The sequence below is a fragment of the Canis lupus genome, chromosome 33, assembly GCF_048164855.1.
Source record: "Canis lupus baileyi chromosome 33, mCanLup2.hap1, whole genome shotgun sequence".
In the NCBI taxonomy this organism is placed as follows: Eukaryota; Metazoa; Chordata; class Mammalia; order Carnivora; family Canidae; genus Canis; species Canis lupus.
The window spans coordinates 21,472,332-21,491,569 of NC_132870.1; the positions used below are offsets into that span (position 1 = coordinate 21,472,332).

A 19,238-nucleotide genomic window follows, 5' to 3' on the forward strand; every position below is an offset into this window, starting at 1 on the left:
TGGGTGAGGTGCTCACTCCTGGACCAAAGTAACCTAGTTCAAGTTGTGGAGCTGTAGAAGAATTTGGTAGGTGTTATCACGGCCATGTTGATGCCCCTGAGCAGCTGAAGGTGGCTGGGGAAAATCACAGGGCAGATCGGCTCCATTGTAAATTCTGGATCGTCAAGACAAAATGAAGTCTTGGTAGTACTTGGCAATACATCATTTTCCTAGCCAACCTGTTGTCCAATTTCCTGAAATAAATGTCAGTCTTTCAACACCTGTGTCAGATATCTGACCATCATCACCTCCATCTTTCTGCATCCCCCTTTCCCTCAGGAAATGAACTTACAGTACACTGAAAATTCACCCAGTTACTTTAGGCAAAACTCTCCCCTTTCTATACCCAGTTCATTAACAAGTTCCACTAGCTCTGCTTCTGATATATTTCCCAAATTTGTTGGTGTTTAATGTCTTACTCCCTACTCTAGAATACAGTTTCTATGAGAATGGGGACCTTGAATCTCAATATTTTTCTTCTATTCCAAGTGTCTGGAATGGTGCCTGATACATAGTAGGAACTCAGAAGTATTGATTAAATGACTTAAAATGAAGTTATCAGAAAAGAACTTCCTTGGATGCCTAATGTGTGTATTATGTGGCCATGTAACTGCATCTCTACTCATCTTGTCCTTCCCTATCACCTGTCCCTGCTTAGGAAACTCATTGTTACTGATTTCTTGTGTCAGTGCAACTTGTCAGCTTTTTTTTTAATAAAAGATTTTATTTTTAAGTAATCTCCGCACCCAACTTGGGGCTCTGTCTCACAACACTGAGACCAAAAGTCACACCCTCCGCCCACAGGCCAACTTGTCATCTTCTTAACATAGTCTTCCCTCTCCCGTTAAGAAGAAAAACAGAAACAAACTTTCCATTTTCCTACATCTTTTTCCAGCTACTACTGGCAGTCAAGATGGATGTTTATGTGGCTCTCTGAATTGAAGGTTAAGAGTTATAAGCCAAATACTATTAATTTGGGCTTTTGCTTTTTTGGCTTTGAGAAATTTTAATTGTCCTGCATATAACTGGGACTTTGCAATTTGGCCAATTTGTGGGTGGATTTTTATATTTGGATAATTTTAACTTTTTAATTTGAGTAAGAGGATGCCAATGTATAATTTGATTTTTATAATTTGAGTAATTTGGACTGCGTAGCTTCAGGGAGTTTCTACAGTATTTCAGGGGATGTTTGGCAGTGACTGCAAAGATAGCAATAAACCAAAGTCCTATCATTTAAGATAAGATGCTATACACTCACTTTTTCTTACCTTCCTCTCATTCCTTCACGTATGCCACCCTGTTTTATAACCCTAGCAATCCACTGAAGCATCCATTTTGAATTTCATTCATGATTTCCATGGCACTAAAGCCAATGGCCATTTTTAGTAGTCATCTTGATGGTTCAGTGCTACTGGTCACAGCTCCTTGACACTCTTTCTTCAATTTCTTGATTCAATTCTCTTTTGTTTCTTTCCATAATTTTGGTTGTTCCTTTTCTTACTCTTTTTAAAGTCAGAGAAGAACACTTCTTCTTGACCATTAAGTATTCCCAACCAGGTTCCTGACTTTGGCAGAACAGATTCACTGAGCTTGAAAATTCAGTCTCCTCTGGAGCTCTGCTACCCCTGCAATAATCATAGATTTAATTCTCAGCTATGGTTAGCTCTTAAACTTCAGGGGATTGGAAATGAAATGTTTACTATGGAATTGTTCTTTTATATTTCATCCCCTTCCTAAACCATCATCTTCAGTATAGTTGATGTTTAGACAAGATATTTACCATGTCTCTTTATTAAAGTAATATTTTTTCTTATTATAAATAATATGTGCTCATTTTAGAAAATTTAGACAATATAGGAAGCATAAAGAAAAAATAAGAATTCTTATAATCACACTACCTATTAATCATTATAAATATTTTAGAACTTTTTTCTACATATATAAATTTTATTTTTTTAAAGATTATATTATATATATGCCACAGAGCCAGGATAGTCAGAGGCGATGATATGAAGAAAGACCTGAAGTCTCACTAAATTTTAATCTGGGAGACAGAAGGACCGAGACTCAGACTCAGACTCAGACTGACTTGGATTTGGACTCCAAGGCTTTGTCTCCTCCAGTTTTTGTTAAGAGAGCTAACAGATTGGCTATAGAAATAATTAACTTTGGGAAGCAGAGAAAAATGTTTACTTCAAAGGGTAAAAGAATAGGCTATTGACTCAAGAGTGGGGAGTGGAGGAACTGTATCTGGAGAACGATGTGGTCAAGAGTCAGTGTGGCAACTCAGGACCTCCCGTATCCCTGGTGCGCCAAGGACTATGAGATTCAGTTCTCAGAGAGGCTCCACAGCTGGTTCCCCACATATTCTCCTTTTTGTTTTTTGAAGTGAAGTAAGCATGACTAGCTTCGGGACCAGTATTTCTTGTTGGCTTAGATGCCTCATTCCAGTTTGACAGACGGTATAAAACAGAAGACATAAAACAACAAAATTATAGATGCAAGAAGGAGAAAATGTGTATTTTAAAGTATTTAAAAGGATTAAGTGAGGCTATGCCTTCAGCCTCTCGTTCCAGGACATCAGATCCTTGTATTTCAGGAACTGAGGCATGAGCCATAGCAAGAACCTGAGCTTGCAATTTTAGAATATCCAAGGAAACATTATGTAAAGGATCTATGACACTTTATTTTATTCCATTCATGCTGGGACTCACTTTTTAAAAAATATTTTATTTATTTATTCATAGAGATTCAGAGAGAGAGAGAGAGGCAGAGACACAGGCAGAGGGAGAAGCAGGCTCCATGCAGAGAGCCCGATGCGGGACTCCATCCAGGGTCTCCAGATCAAGTCCTGGGCTGCAGGCGGCGCTAAACTGCTGCGCCACCGGGGCTGCTCCATGCTAGGACTCATTACAAGGGACTTGGCTTACACAAAATTGGGTGTTAAAATGTCATTTCTGTCTATGAGACCATCGCAAATCCTGCAATTGTTCTCCCGTCCAAATAATAGTATCTTTATGTGTTGCACCTCTCCAATTATTTCTTGGTTTATTTGAATCTGGGTTTTCCATACTTCCGTATAATTGGCCTGAAATTATTTTATTTTATGTTATTTTATTTTATTTGTTTATTTTTTTCTGAAATTATTTTATTTTATTTATTTATTTTTTTTATTTATTTATGATAGGCACACAGTGAGAGAGAGAGGCAGAGACATAGGCAGAGGGAGAAGCAGGCTTCATGCACCAGGAGCCTGACGTGGGATTCGATCCTGGGTCTCCAGGATCGCGCCCTGGGCCAAAGGCAGGCACTAAACCGCTGCGCCACCCAGGGATCCCTCTGAAATTATTTTAGATAATGGGTGGTCTGGATTGTTTGATGTAAAGCCACAGAGGCCATGGAGGCCGATGCAATGATGCCCACAAGGAATATAATACTGGCTATGAGCCACCCAATAAGTCTTTTAGTCCTTTTGGTGACAGTATCTAACACCTGTGCTAATAGGGGCAAAGTGGGGAATTCTTGCCAGGATTCGGTCATGTTGATGGGGAGCCATTTGGCTACCAGTCGTTTTAATATTATGAGTCTCTTTATCCCTTGCATCACCTCCTCCATCTCCATGGTAAGTTTTCATTCACCCAGCAACCTGGAACCCAAATACAAGTTTTATTACCCTCTTTTACACAGGTGTAATCTCTCTCCCATGTTATAAGGGGATCGGGTTCTTTCCATTGGCCTATTTCTGGGTATCTCCATCTAACCAGGGCCTCTCCATGGCATGATGTTGATGAGAGCCTTGTATGGTGCTCTGCAGCAGAGTAGCCATCATTGGAAAAAGAGAAAAAATTGGGTAATAAGGGAAAGGTGTAGTAATGTTTGTGGGAGATAACTGTCTCCTATTCCCCCTTTTTGTTTTTTTAATTGTGTCTTAAGAGTGGCATTCATGCATTTCACGATAGCTTGGCCTCGTGGGTTATAGGGAATACCAAATATGTGGGTGATTCCCCATGCAGAGCAAAAGTGAGCAAAAATTTTACAAATAATGTAACATTATTTGTAACATTATTTGATCAGGTTCTTTTCCTAATAATTGTACACATCTAGAACACCCCTTGGTAATTGTTTTGCAAAATAGAGTCAGATATGGGGTTAAGGATGGAGATTCCTGATTAGATAAATGGATCCATTCTAGGACAACTGGACAACTAGGTCAGGTGTAAACTGTGAGCACCCCAGTGGGGGATATATCTGATCAAATGAGTTATAATTTTATAGGAAATTGTGAGTTAACTTTGTGAGCTTGCAAGTGATTAATGGCTAGCTGTATAGTTTCCAATTCCTTTTTGGCTTGAGGGCTCAGGTGACGAGGAGATTTAAGGGCAGGATCACCTTAGAGTTGAACAAATGTGATAGGGCATGCATAGAGATGTCCAATAAAGGGCAAATCCAATTGATGACTCTCAGCAGTTGTTGGAAGTCTTTTAAATTTTGGAGGTTTGTTTTTTTGACAGAAACTTTTTGTGGCCTAATGGTAGATTTATCCATAAGGTAGCCCAAATATTGGAAATGAGGGGTCTGTTGCATTTTTTCCAGGGGCTACTTGTAAATTACATTCAATTAGACATTTAATGTCTAAGAAAAGGGCGTCAAGGTCTGATTGTGTGGCTGAGGCCAGTAGTATATCATAAATGTAGTGGATAATATAGGCTTTGGGGAAGGTTTCTTGGGGTTGGCATAAAGCAAAAGCCACATAATATTGATGTATAGTAGGACTATTAGCCATGCCCTTTGGAAGGACTTTCCATTGGTATCTGCATTAGTGCAATGTTATTGATGGGAGGGACAGAGAAAGTAAATTTTTCTTTATCTTGAGTAGCCAGTGGAATAGTAAAAAAGCAATCTTTTAAATCAATGATTATTAAAAGGCAAGCAAGAGATATTACAGAAGGTGACGAGAGTCCAGGCTGTAAAGCTCCCATAGGTTGCATGACTTTGTTAATCATTCTTAAGTCTTGAATCAAATTCCATTTTTCCAGATTTTTTAGGGATTACAAAGAGAGGGGTGTTCCAAGGACTATGAGAAGGCTCAATATGTCCCACCTCCAATTGTTGCTTAACAAGCTCCTGTAAATGTTGTGATTTTTCCCTAGTTATAGGCTACTGTGCCACCCATATAGCCATGTTAGAGAGATGGCATGACCTGAGGATACTTCAGCAGTGGTCACAGTTAAAAGTTTTGCTCATAACCTAACCCATGTCTTCCAATCTGTGAGGAGTAGGTGACGGGTGCTTTGATTCCCTGCCCATATCTTCCTAACACTTGTCCTTCTTTATGGCCCATTTGTTCCATTATCTAAATACTTAGGTTTAGTGGCAATGGTAACCTTCATGTGCTTTATAATATCTCTGCCCCATATGTTGGGGCATAGGAATAGGAGCCATATAGGGAATGACTTTTCCTGAGGGCCCCTCTGGGCCTTTCCAAGTGACAATGCTAGAGCTTTGTCCTATCCATCTGGGGGTTCCCAATCCTGCAAGGGATGTGGAGGGCAGTTTTAAAGGCCAAGATGCTGGCCACTCATGACGGGCTATTACAGTTACATCAGCACCCATTTAGAGAAGTCCATTAAAACATTTACCATTTAATGACAGGGAAAGCATAGGCTGTTCCTCTGTTATCTCTCCTGCCCAATGTACACGAGGAGCACCTGTACTGCCAAATCCTCCTAGTCGTTCCTTATCTTGTAATCCTGGGATATAAAGGAGGAGTAATAATTGGGCAATTGATTGGCCAGCAGTGAATGCAATGTGTCTGTTAGATGTCATCATATCTCTAAACTCACCCCTATAATCCTCATCTTTGACCCCAGGAAAAACTTGAACCCTTTCATCGTCAATCCACTTTTTCCCATAATAAGACCAATGATTCCCTTAGGAATGGCTCCATAAATTCCTGTTTGTATAACTTGAGTTCAATGGAAGGACTAAGTATGAAACCGTATTTACAAGATAGGTCTAATCCAGCACTTCCCCTTGTGGTGGCTCTGAGACATGAGATAATCCATCGCTTGCCATCATTGGGTAGAGTGCCCTCGCATTATTTGTCTGGTCTAGGGTTTGTTGCATTGTTTCCCACCAATGTAGGAGGGAAAGAGGAACCATTCTTATGGAATTTAAAACGACATTGATTAAGCCAATGTTTGGCCTTTTGGCACTGAGGGCATAAGCTGAGTGTTGAGATAGAATCATCCCCATCATTTTTAAATGTGCCAGAGCGGCATTCCCTTTGCATATGGCCTGACCTTCTACATTTAAAACAATTCCCTGCCTTTTGAGGTTTAAGGGCCTTTTTTTAAAAATTTTTTTTATTGGAGTTCAATTTGCCAGTATATAGCATAACACCCAGTGCTCATCCTGCCAAGTGCCCCCCTCATTGCCCATCACCCAGTCACCCCAAGCCCCACCCACCTCCCTTTCCACCACCCCTTGTTCATTTCCCAGAGTTAGGTGTCTCTCATGTTTTGTCACTGATATTTCCACTCATTTTCTCTCCTTTCCCTTTATTCCCTTTCACTAATTTTTATATTCTTTAAGTGCCTTTTAAAAAGCTGCTGCAAAAACTATTGATGTTCATGGGTACCCACATTTTGGCTCACTCTCAAATAATCTGAAATAGAGCCCTTATCTCTTATAGGGACTCTTCAGCAGTCGGCACTAGCATTTTCATAGGCCAGCTGCTTGACTAGGACATCCACAGCCTGCATGGATGACCTGCCTCTGAACCGCTTTAGTAAGGCCTTCGATGAAATCAGCATCACTTTCCGAAGGTCTCTGTAAGCATTTTGTAAATGACTTTACAGATTGCCCAGGTTCTGGTAGGGTTTGCCAAGACCTTCGGGTGGACAGGGAAATTTGCTCATAGGCTTGGGGAGGATATGTCAGTTGATTTGGGACAGTTTGAAAATTTCCAGTCCCAACAAGCATGTCGAAAGTAAGGGGGATATTAGCGCGCTTGTTAATATTTGCCCGTTCCTGAGCAAAGTCTCCAAAAGCAGATTTCCATTGTAAATATATACCCTGTTAAGGAGCCCTTTGCTTTTTGATGCCAGTCCCAAGGAAGGAGCCACCTACAAGCCACAGCCTCCAATATAACTTGAGTAAGAGGGGCCTGTACACCATTCCCTCCTACACTATCCCTTAGAGGCTGTAACATCTTTAAATCAACTGAGTTATGCACCCTATTAATGCCTCCTGGCCGTTAGGAACCTCTTCAGTGCGGGGGGGGGGGGGGGAGATCAACAGATCTTCTGGGTCAGAAAAAAGGATTACCGGCTGAATTGGCAATGGCTCCCTGCGATGGAGTCTGACCTCAAACGAGGGGACAGGTTTGGTAAGAAGATTTTTCTCAAGTTCTAAAAAAGGGTTACAGGCAGGTAAAGGGAATGGCAGCACTACCTCTGCAGGAGCGGAGGGCAGAGGCACCGCATATTCAGGCTTTGCTTTTGTTTTCTCCTGGAATAGTGCCAACACTGTTTTAACCGAAGCCCAAGCAGAAAAGATCGGAATTGGCACATTTAAATAAACCCTTTCTGTGTTGCTGCTGTAAGGTTTTCCCTATTCGGTCCCGTGTCTCATCTACATTTAGTGTGCCTTCTGGAAACCAAGGGCAACCACGTGTTAATATATTGGACCAGTCCCTGCAAGGGTTCAGCGGATGCGTGCGCCCCAGCTTGTTGAAGCAAACATTTTATTTTATTTATTATTTTTTTTAACAGGTTTCCTTTTTTTTCCTTTTTAAAATTTATTTATGATAGTCACACACACACACACACACACACACACACACACACACACACAGAGACAGAGACACAGGCAGAGGGAGAAGCAGGCTCCATGCAGGGAGCCCGACGTGGGATTCGATCCCGGGTCTCCAGGATCGCGCCCTGGGCCAAAGGCAGGCGCCAAACCGCCGCGCCACCCAGGGATCCCGAAGCAATCATTTGAGAAGGGAAACCTAATGCGTTAGACTAGACAAATCCTGCCCCATCGTTGCCCTGCCTGAAACCTACAATAGAGCCCTCTGCCGTGCGGTGCGCCCAAGTCCCGGAGTCCCGCCGCCGCCGTACCCCGACGGCCACTGCAGGTCCCGGGGCGGCCGCCGCTCGCCGCGGGGCCGGGATGCTCCGAGGCCGCCAAGGGAGGAGACTCGGAGCCGCGCCGAACTGTCATCTGATGTTGTAACAGGGGCACCGAGAGTCGGACTCCGACTCCGAGCCTTTGTCTCCTCCGGTTTTTAAGAGGCTTAGCAAATTAGCTACAGGCATCATCAACTTTGGGAAGCAGAGAGAAACGTTTACTTCAAGGGGTAAAAGAACAGGCTGCTGGCTCAAGGAGGGGGCGCCGAGGAGCTGGGTCCGCAGAACCTTGTGGTCAAGAGTCAGGGTGGCAGCTGCGGACCTCGCGTACCCCCGCTGTGCCGAGGACTGTGAGACCCAGTTCCCAGAGAGGCTCCGCAGCCGGTTCCATATATATATACGTAATTTTGCATATAGGAATACACAATTTTGCATTTTGCACTTAAAAAATCTGAGGTTATGGTATGGCTATTTCCCATGTTATTAAATATTCTAAAACGTAGCGTTTAGTGGCTTTATTGTATTTCATACATAGTTAAATTCCCTGCACAATGTAAATGTGCCCTTTTAATTGTACTTTTAGGGCATTTCCATGTTTTGATATCATAAATAACAAATGAACATTCTTACACAAAGTATTTGTTTGTGTCTGGAATGACTTGCATGAAGTGGAGTCCTCGAAACAAGTTTTTGTTTTTGTTTTTTAAAAAACCACATATACGATAAGATGCAGAACTCTTAAGTATATACAGCTTGAATGAATTTTTACCTATTTTTATATCTACATAACCCTCTTCCAAATAGAAATATGGAACCCTTCCAATACCTCAGAGGACTCCCTCATATTTGCACTCAGTCTGTACTTTCAAAGGTAGGTGCTGTTGCGATCTCTTATCATCCTGGCATAATTCTACTGTTTACCTTGTTGCATCTAATTTAATTCTTAAAATTAATGTATGAGATAAATACCTTTTTGATGCACATTTTACAAATGAGGACACTGAGGCTTAAGGAGTTTGCATAAATTTTTCTTTTTTTTTTTAAAGATTTTATTTATTTGTTCATGAGAGACACACAGAGAGAGAGGCAAAGACACAGGCAGAGAGAGAAGCAGGCTCCATGCAGGGAGCCTGATGTGGGACTCGATCCTGGGTCTCCAGGATCACGCCCTGGGCCAAAGGGAGGCTCTCAACCGCTGAGCCACCCAGGCATCCCTGCATAAATTTTTCAAAGTAAAATAACTAGTGGTAGAGTCAGTATTCTAGGAAGCCCAACTCCAGAGTTAAATAACCTAAGAACCACCACCACCACCACAACAGCAACAGTGATAGCTAGTATTTTTGTCATTCTCACTATGTTTCCGGCATCATTTTAAATGCTTTACATTGATCAACTCATTTAATCCTCACAATAATTGTGTAGATTCACTATTATTCTAATTTTAGAGCTGTATGTTTTTCATCAATGTTGGGTCATCATTAAAACCACTTTTTGAGTGGTTTTCCAGAACATGTCAACTATACTTCCATCTAAGTTGGTTGAGACACAGTATATTTTCAAGCAAGAGCTGATACAGTACTGGAAATTTTATTGCCAGGCACCTTTCCTAACAGACTCTTTGGCATATTGTAGCATGGGCTGGCACTGCCTTGCATCTGGGTTTACCTGCCACCCTGGAGCTTCCCCCAACCCTTGTCCTGGGGAATCTCTTTACTTTCTCCAGGGTGGGAGCATTAGCTTCCTAGATCCCATGTCCTTCTCTCTCTCTCTCTTTTCAGAGATTTTTCCCCCAGCTTTATTGACATAAAATTGGCATATACATTGTGTAATTTTAAGGGTACAACCTGTTGATGTGACACATTTCTATACTGCAAAGGATTTCATCATAGCATTAGCTAACACCTTCAACGTGTTACATCATTATCATTTCCTTTCATGTGGTGCAAACATTTAAGATCTACCCTCTGACTAAACAGAGATATTATGTTGAGCTGGTAATGACTTCCTCAGTGTGCCATCTTGGCTGTGCCTCATGGGAGAGAAAATATAGATCTCCCCACATGTCTTGCATTTTTCTTCCTACAAAAACCATCAAAATATGGATGTAAGACCCCTTCGCATGATGAGGCCTCTCATCAGTGGTTTTCATGCTTCCCTATCTGGCAGAGCCCCAGGATTGCTTATGGGTTTTGTTACAAAATACTCAGGCCTCTAACCAGGCCTACCATCTTAGAATGCTGGGCATGGGCCCAGGAATCACTCAATAAGCCCCATAGGAGAGACTGATTCCCACAGCCATGTGGGAATCATGTTTTATGTGCTTGCTACTTCAATGTGTGAGCTGAAGATGACCTGAGGATTGGCAGCATCAACACCAAGCTTGTTATAAGATCAGAATCTCATACTCTACTCCAGACTGTCTAGATCTTCAAAAGTCCAGGAAACTCCTGTGCACACTAAAGGCTGGGCCTCCCTGGTCTATATGGCCTTCTAGGAGCAGAACCAGACTGTAGTATGCTCTGGGTGTGCGCTCTAATCAGCTTGCTTAGCCCTGAGGAGTCCATGGTTTGATCTGGTTCCTTTCTTCTCCTCCCCTCAGCCTTCTCCTCCTCTTGTCATCCTCCTTGTCCCCTCCTCCTCCCCCTTCTCCTCCTTCCTCTTCTTTTAGTTTCAGAGGTAGAATTTAGTGTCTTCATCTTGAATTAGTTTGCCACTTTGGGAGAACTTCATCAGGTAGCTTTATGAGAAAAGGTACACTGGGACATAAATTTCTTGAGATCTTTTATGTTTCTATTGGATTTTCATTCCTGCTATGAAAATTTGATTCTCTGGTGCTCTTTCTTTTCTCCATTGAAACCTGTTCTTACGTCATGCATGCAGTATCTTCTTTTCTCCTTCAGGATATTGACAGCAACTTTTTGGAAGATTTTTAAATTCTTTCTTTTCATGGATTATTCTAACTTCTTTTTCTTTTTTTTTGCTTTCTTCTCTCTCATATTAGAAAGCTAGAATCACCTCAGATGTCTGGTGAGTTTTGGTTCTTTGCTTCTGTTGAAGAATGGGATACTAACAAGCTGCTGGGAAGCTCTGGGTACAGGGGTGGCATTTGTTGACCATGGGATTTGCTATAGAATTATCTGATGGTTTTTATTATTAGGGAATCTGCAATGTTAATATATTTTAGTCTTTTCTCTTTGAGTGTTGAAATCTTCTCAAGGCTTTAGACATCTCAGAATAGTGTATGTTATTTAGACAATTATTTGGCCAGAGGATTTTTTCTTAAATGAAAACAAAAATCACAGTAACTTCAAGTTATTTCACAATTACATATGAATGTTGGCAGCTAAAATCTTTATTTCCTCATGGTTTCTTTATAGGTAGTAAAGCCATAAATCTCACCATATCAAGTGAAACCAAACAGTTACAGTTAAAAAACATAATTTTAGTTCTCTACCTCCCTTCAGTCACGGGTATCTGAGGTAAGCAGCCAGATTTGAACATTTCCACACATTTTTCCTTGCTCATATATACCTATAGACTAACAAATAGGAATATTTTTACTTTGTTTTTCACAAAAACTGGATCACACAATACATTACTCTGTACTTTGTTATTTACATGTAATGATGCCTTATATTCATCCGTCTTAAAATATAATTTTATAAATATCCACTTAACATTCAAAATAGGGGTTTTTAATTCCATATTGTGTTAATTTTACTGTTTAAGGTTTTTTTTTCTTTTACAATCAAGATTGCAGTAAATGATCTTGTCTTTATTTCCCTACACCCAGATGCTTTTATTTTTATTGAGTTGATTCCCAGGTGTAGTATTTCTAGGGGAAAGGACATGTATGTTTTAAAATTTCCATAAATGTTGTCAATTGCTTTTCAGAAACCTGTAACAATTCACATTTCTGTCAGTTGTATAAACTGGTAGATGAGTAGTGACATCTCATTTTGTTTTATTTTATGTTTTGTGGACTACTATCAAAGTTTTGCATCATTTCAAATGCTTGTTGGTCATTTGTATTTCTCTTTGTATTATTGCTTATTTTTCTTTTCTTTTTTTTTTTTTAAAGATTTTATTTATTTATTCATAGACACAGAGAGAGAGGCAGAGACACGAGCAGAGGGAGAAGCAGGCTCCATGCAGGGAGCCCGATGTGGGACTCAATCCCGGGTCTCCAGGATCACACCCCAGGCTGCAGGCGACACCAAACCACTGTGCCACCGGGGCTGCCCCTGTTGCTATTTTTCTATTGAGCTGTTTGTCTTCATTATAAAAAAGCACTTAGATATTAGAGACACCAATTCTTTGTTAATCATCTGTTGTAAATATTTTTCCTTGTATATTGTTTTCTTTTTAATTTTATTTCTTTATACCAAAATTAAAAGTTTTCTACATGCCCAAAATTTGATTTTAGATACTTTTATGAAATTATTGAAGTCAACTTCCCATTTTATTTATTTATTTACTAAATGATTTTATTTATTTATTTGAGAGAGAGAGAGGCAGAGGGAGAGGGAGAAGCAGACTCTTCACTGAGTAGAGAGCCTGATGTGGGTCTTGATCCCAGGACCCTGTGATCAGAACCTGAACTGAAGGCAGATGCTTAACTGACTGAGCCACTCGGGCACCCCTCAACTTCTCATTTTTTTTTTGAATTAATATATCTCATGAGAAATCAGATTTAAAGTGATTATTACATACCACTCACATTTTCTCCTTTATTCTCTATGCCCCATGCTTCAGTTGCTCTTATAATCCTGTTTTCAAGATCTATGACATCTGCCTGTGCCTTCTCTCTTTTTGTGGAAATTCTCAATTATAGGCCTAGCCAATAACTTCTGTGCTGGAATGCTATTTATATATAAATATAATCACATGAACTATTTAATCAATTTGCTCCATAGTAAAAGTTGATTTATCCAATATTCTTTTTTTTTTTTTTAAGAGGGGGGTAAGGACAGAGGGAGAGAGAGAGAGAGAAGGAGAGGGGGAGAGAGAGAGAGAGAATCCCAAGCAGGCTCCACACTAGGCATGGAGCCTAATGGCTGATGGAGGGCTCAATCTCACAACCCTGAGATCATGACTTGAGTTGAAACCAAGAGTTAGGGATGCCTGGGTGGCTCAGTGGTTGAGCAGATGCTCTCTCTGTGTGTCTCTCATGAATAAATAAATAAAATCTTAAAAAAAAAAAAAAAGAAACCAAGAGTTAGATACTTAATAGACTGAGCCACCCAGGCACCCTGATCTAATATTCTTAAAAGTCTTTTTTTTTTAATTTTTATTTATTTATGATAGTCACAGAGAGAGAGAGAGAGAGAGAGAGGCAGAGACATAGGCAGAGGGAGAAGCAGGCTCCATGCACCAGGAGCCTGATGTGGGATTCGATCCCGAGTCTCCAGGATCGCGCCCTGGGCCAAAGGCAGGCGCCAAACCGCTGCGCCACCCAGGGATCCCATATTCTTAAAAGTCTTAAAGAGAAGAGTGGTAGTCAATTTTTATTAAGCACATTCTTTAATAATTTATAAGAACTTGATATTGAGGTTTCTAGTCATATTGTAGTAGACAGAATTCTAAGATGATTCCCAAGAATTCCTTACCCTGGTGTACACCCTTTGTATAATCCCATACACATAAGTGTAGATGGCATCTTTGAATATGATAGGCCAGTTACTTACTTGATTAGGTTATGGTGATGGTATCATTCCTGCCATGATCATGTTACATTAAATATGACGGGAGGAGGATTGGAAACCAGGAGATTGTTAAGCATGAAAGAACACATGGAAGGGGCCAGGCTAAGATTGTTCCTGGCCTACCACCAGCAAAAGCATAGAAGCCTTAGTCCTCTGACCACAGGGAACTGATTTTGGCCAACAACTGGACCCCAAGCTCCAGAAAGGAATTCAGCCTGGCTGACACTTTGATCTCAACTTGAGAGGCCCTGAGCAGAGAGACTACTTTAGCTGTGCTTGGCCTTCTACTCTAAAGAAACCATGAGATAGCAAATGGATATTTTTTCAAGCCTCTAATTTTGTGTAATTTGTTACATAGTAGTAGAAAACTGATGCATATATGGAGAAACATGTAATTATGAATCATCCACAATTGTGTCTATTTGTCAAATACATTTTCTCAGATTTAGAGTAAACCTTTATATGTAATTCACAGAAATGTTTAGAAAGGGATCACTTTCTGGTGATAAAGACAGACTTTAAGGAGGAGAGGAAATTTTGGAACTTTTTAAGGGATGTGAAAGGTGAAGGAGGCAGGTGGGCAGAGATGGGTAAGTCACTTGGGGTAAGATTTTGACTTGTGAAGAGGGGAATCATAGAGGAAACTGATAATAGAATACTACTTGCTAAGAAATTTTTGAAAATGGAAAAGTTAGTTTAATGTAATAAAGAGTATGATACAAGAATAGAAATAAGGTCTAACATAATTTAAAAAGTCCCATGTACTGGCTAAATGTTAACATTATTAATTTCTACTTTTGATATTTATATAAAGGAGGGTTTTTTTTTTTAAAGTTTTATTTATTTATGTAATCTCTACACCCAACACGGGGCTCTCAAACTCATGATCCTGAGATCAAGAGTCACATGCTCTTCTGACTGAACCAGCCAGGCATCCCTGTATAAAGGAGTTTTAAGTGAAGTATTTAATCAACAGTTTTTATAGTTCTGAAAGTATAACAAAGAGACTCCAAGTACTCCATTAGCAATTTGGGTTGGTGGTTCTGCTTCCCATAGATTATTAACGATTGGCCCTACAATACTGTCCCTCCCAATTCCCCCAGTAGATCTAGGAGATTGGGCAAGGGAAGAGGAAGTTGTCAGTCATGAGATTTTTGTCCCAGTGGGAAACACGGTAGCTCTTTCCTCGCTTCCTGTTTCTTTCTCAGCTTGTGGGAAGAAGTGTAAGACATTTGCTCTCCCAGACAGTTGCAGAGATTTTTACTTCTGAAGCAATGCACTTTTTATGTAATCATAACAGCTAGGTCCCAATCTTCAAATTTGGGGATGGGGTGGGGATCTGGGTGGCACAATGGTTAGCATCTGCCTTTGGCTCAGGTCGTGATCCCAGGACCCCGGGATTGAGTCCCACATCAGGCTCCCCACAGGAAGCCTGCTTCTCCCTCTGCCTATGTCTCAGGCTCTCATGAATAAATAGAATCTTAAAATTTTTTTTTCAAATTTTGAAAGTGTATTATATAAATCTCCCCTTCCCCAAATGAAGGGAGAAAATTGAATATACTGGGGCTTCTTTCAAACTCTTAATGATTTACTTCTCTCATTTAATGTTTCATTTTGGCACTGGCTAGAACACTCTGTTTCATCAGTTGTTTTTTTTTTTTTTCTAGTTTTCCAGTTTGCAATTGCCCAGATGGTGAACTAGTTTATATCAAGAAGAAAAGAGGGGCAGCCCGGGTGGCTCAGCGGTTTAGTGCCGCCTTCAGCCCAGGGCCTGATCCTGGAGACCTAGGATGGAGTCCCATGTCAGGCTCCTTGCATGGAGCCTGCTTCTCCCTTTGCCTGTGTCTCTGCCTCTCTCTCTGTGTATCTCATGAATAAATAAGTAAAATCTTAAAAAAAAATAAAAAGAATCAGAAAGGGAGACAGAACATGGAAGACTCCTAACTCTGGGAAATGAACTAGGGGTGGTGGAAGGGGAGGAGGGCAGGGGGTGGGAGTGACTGGGTGGTGGGCACTGAGGGGGGCACTTGACGGGATGAGCACTGGGTGTTATTCTGTATGTTGGCAAATTGAACACCAATAAAAAATAAATGTATTATTAAAAAAAAAAGAAAACAGAAGGAAATCACTTTCAAAGTTATGATTTCTTCTTTATGTAATACTAATTTTTCATATATGAACTATCTATAATTCAATTAGAATTCCTCACTTTTTCTTCACTTAACAAACTTGAAATAAATGTAATTAATTCCTTTTAGGAACTGGTTCAGAGGAAACAACAATTTTTTGGTTATTTCACAAGAATTATTCTATCTTTAATGAGCTATGGAGAACCACAGAATTGAATGGGCATGTAGACCCAGAGAGGCAACAAGACTCCTTTGTGAGCATAAACTTTACCCTCAGTGTAATAGACATCATGAAATTTGATTACTTCACACAAATGTGCTTTACTGCTGATTGCAAATGTCTAAATTACAAATGATTAAGTTGCAAAACAACATTTATGGCTTCCCTGCCATGTATATTGCAGTATTTTAGGTACTTGGGAGATTAGATATAAATAAAATGAGGTCTTGGCACCATAAGACACAGCCCTTGTAATGAAAGATTGAAGTGAAGGTTCAACATGATTCTATATAATGTTAAGCATAATAAGCATACTAAAGGTCAACAAAACTATTAAGTTAAACAGAATACTAAAGGGTACGTGTAACACAGCTCCTGAGCTATAGAACTATTTGCTCAGGAGTCAGGGGAGAAAAAATTCTCTCTTGCTGCCATGTCTTGAGATGTCCATGTTTCATTGTTGGGTATGCTTTGTCAAAATAAAGGAGCTTTGGTGTCTTTCACAGAAATATTTTAGTAGCAAATGTGAGACAAGTTTCCATCAAAATCCTAGAGGAGAACACAGGCAACACCCTTTTTGAACTCCGCCACAGTAACTTCTTGCAAGATACATCCACGAAGGCAAAAGAAACAAAAGCAAAAATGAACTGTTGGGACTTCATCAAGATAAGAAGCTTTTGCACAGCAAAGGATACAGTCAACAAAACTCAAAGACAACCTACAGAATGGGAGAAGATATTTGCAAATGACGTATCAGATAAAGGGCTAGTTTCCAAGATCTATAAAGAACTTCTTAAACTCAACACCAAAGAAACAAACAATCCAATCATGAAATGGGCAAAAGACATGAACAGAAATCTCACAGAGGAAGACATAGACATGGCCAACATGCACATGAGAAAATGCTCTGCATCACTTGCCATCAGGGAAATACAAATCAAAACCACAATGAGATACCACCTCACACCAGTGAGAATGGGGAAAATTAACAAGGCAGGAAACCACAAATGTTGGAGAGGATGCGGAGAAAAGGGAACCCTCTTACACTGTTGGTGGGAATGTGAACTGGTGCAGCTACTCTGGAAAACTGTGTGGAGGTTCCTCAAACAGTTAAAAATAGACCTGCCCTATGATCCAGCAATTGCACTGTTGGGGATTTACCCCAAAGATTCAGATGCAATGAAACGCTGGGCACCTGCACCCTGATGTTTCTAGCAGCAATGTCCACAATAGCCAAACTGTGGAAGGAGCCTCGGTGTCCATCGAAAGATGAATGGATAAGAAGATGTGGTCTATGTATACAATGGAATATTACTCAGCCATTAGAAATGACAAATACCCACCATTTGCTTCGACGTGGATGGAACTGGAGGGTATTATGCTAAGTGAAGTAAGTCAATCGGAGAAGGACAAACATTATATGTTCTCATTCATTTGGGGAATATAAATAATAGTGAAAAGGAATATAAGGGAAGGGAGAAGAAATGTGTGGGAAATATCAGAAAGGGAGACAGAACATGAAGACTCCTAACTCTGGGAAACGAACTAGGGGTGGTGGAAGGGGAGGAGGGCAGGGGGTGGGGGTGAATGGGTGACAGGCACTGAGGGGGGCACTTGACGGGATGAGCACTGGGTGTTACTCTGTATGTTGGTAAATTGAACACCAATAAAAAATAAATTTATAAAAAAAATATTTTAATAGCTCATTTTGTTTTTTCACTTTCTTATTTCTCTCATTGACATGATGGCCTTTGATGTTTGGCTGGCTTATGTAAGGGAGGAGGTGTACACTAGGTTGGGGGCCTTAAGTTCAACTTTCAGTGTGGGGATTAAGAAGTCTAAAGCAGCTCTAAGAAGTATATTAGTTTGAAATGGATTCAAGGGCAAGTAATTGAAAACCTGACTCAGAGTGAACTAGACACCTACGGGTTATTTTCTTCCCAGATAATCGGAATTTGGAGGTAGACATTTTCCTGCCTGTGTTCAGCAGCATGATGACATCAAGGCCAGTGTTTCTGAAAGTACCTTACCTTTTCCCATGATTTTTTTTTATTTTAGATTTTTAAAAATATTTATTCATTTGAAAGAGAGAGAGAGACAGAAGGAGCACAAGCGGTGGGGGAAAAGGGGGAGAGGGAGAAGCAGACTCCCTGCTGAGCTAGGAGTCCAATGTGGGGATGGATCCCAGGACCTGGAGATCATGACCTGAGCCCAAAGCAGATGCTTAACTATCTGAGTCACCCATTGCCCCACCCTTCCCCACGATTGCTATCATTGGGTCCAAGATGGATGTCCCAGTTACAGATTTCACAACTATCTTTAAATAAGCAATGGGGGGGAGGAGGAAAAAAAGAATAGTGCTAATCACACTTGCTTCCTTCATCAAAAAATGGGCAACTTCATTCTAGAAGGCTTCATCACAATTTTGTTATATCTCTGTTGGTAAAAGAATGTCATATGACCACTCCTAGATGCAAGAAAGGCTGGGAAAACAAATATATAGCTTTCCTAAGCCCTGTGGTAGAGGCAGCAAGGTAGGAGTGGTTTGAGGTGTACTGGTTTTAAGCAGTGGGTGTTATTTGTCATGGAACAAAAGACTACTAGAGGTGGGAATATGTTTTACATTAATGGTCCCATTTAGTTATCACAATGATGCTGTAGATGGGTGTTTTTATTATCCCCATTTTACAAAGATGAGGAAACTGAGATTAGCTAATTTGTACTAACTAGTCAGTTACTAGGATTCAAACTAGATAGTTGCAGGGATCCACACTACTTGTTGAAATTCAAACTCTTTCTTTAAAAAAATGCAGCATTTATGCTCTTACTGTGCTATTACTGCTGACTTAAAAATCAAGTCTTGTAGACTTTTATGTCAAGGCTTAAAAACATATTTTGAACAATGGTAACATGACTGGAATAAACATATCACCTTCTAAAGATAACAAAATGAAAGTGATGGTCCGTTGAATCTGCAAATTTTCTTTTTTAAAAATTCATCTTATTTTTC

General features: G+C 40.3%; 1 long non-coding RNA gene across 1 annotated transcript in view; it reads left to right on the plus strand.

Annotated features, from left to right (window-relative positions):
• The first annotated feature begins 7,316 nt into the window (after positions 1–7,316).
• Positions 7,317–19,238, plus strand: part of LOC140623500 (uncharacterized) — a 33,910-nt gene continuing 21,988 nt past the window's right edge. Inside the window, exon 1 of the long non-coding RNA XR_012023114.1 lies at positions 7,317–7,429. This is a non-coding gene — a long non-coding RNA (uncharacterized lncRNA). The remainder of the gene's footprint in view (positions 7,430–19,238) is intronic.